Below are 869 nucleotides of genomic sequence, written 5' to 3' on the forward strand. Positions count from 1 at the left end.
TTTTTAATATGTTCAAAACAAATTAAACACATCCTTGGGCTTGTAATGGCCTATGATATGCAGGTGGTCAGACTAGATGATCTTGATAGTCCCTTCTATCCTTAAAGTCTATGAGTGCTGCATATATGATGCTACAGCTGAATCCACGGGCAGGGAGAGGACTGGGTAAAAGCAGCCCACCCACCCCCAGTTTGCCAAGAGGAGAAACCCATACCCCCCAGGGTGCAAATAGAGAAAAGATTCTGCTGCTCTCACCTCCCCATCCACTAGCCTATTGCAGAAGGAGAGACAACCGTCCCAAGCCTTGTCTTTGCACAGAGAGGAATTTGCAATGTGGTGAGTGGTGATTTGATTGGATAACTGGGAATGGAGTGGGTAAAGGTGATTGATGAATAGGTTAGAATGATCACTGTAGATAGACACCTCTAGAGAGAAGGAAGGAAGAAGGATTAAAAGGGTGGTCTGAGTAGAGGGGCTCAAAATGAGTCCACCCCCAACCACCACTGCTAGGGCCCAGGGGAATGGTCTTCCCTCCCTTTAGATAAAGGGGTTGGAAGCTCTACGGTCAGCACTTTGTGTTGTGAATCTCTGATAGTCCCAGCTGCCTCCATTCTTAATTTGCCATGGGTACTGCCCTCCTGACATTAGGGTGTCTCAAAGGAGAACCTGTAGCTTGTTATCTTCAAACACAATAGACAACAGAGGACAACGAGATCCATCTCTCTCTCCAACCAACGTCATCACGTTTTGTGCCTCCTGAATCCACTCTTGTCGAGTGGAACACACCTGCCCCCCAAATTGTATCTATGTGTATCTAAGTTCTGTTGGACAGTGGGTCCCCTTCTAGCATCATCCTTGGAAGAGTCTTG

This window comes from Emydura macquarii, unplaced genomic scaffold, assembly GCF_026122565.2.
Source record: "Emydura macquarii macquarii isolate MOO-44397 ecotype Brisbane River unplaced genomic scaffold, CSIRO-AGI_Emac_v2 contig_1119, whole genome shotgun sequence".
NCBI classification, from domain to species: Eukaryota; Metazoa; Chordata; order Testudines; family Chelidae; genus Emydura; species Emydura macquarii.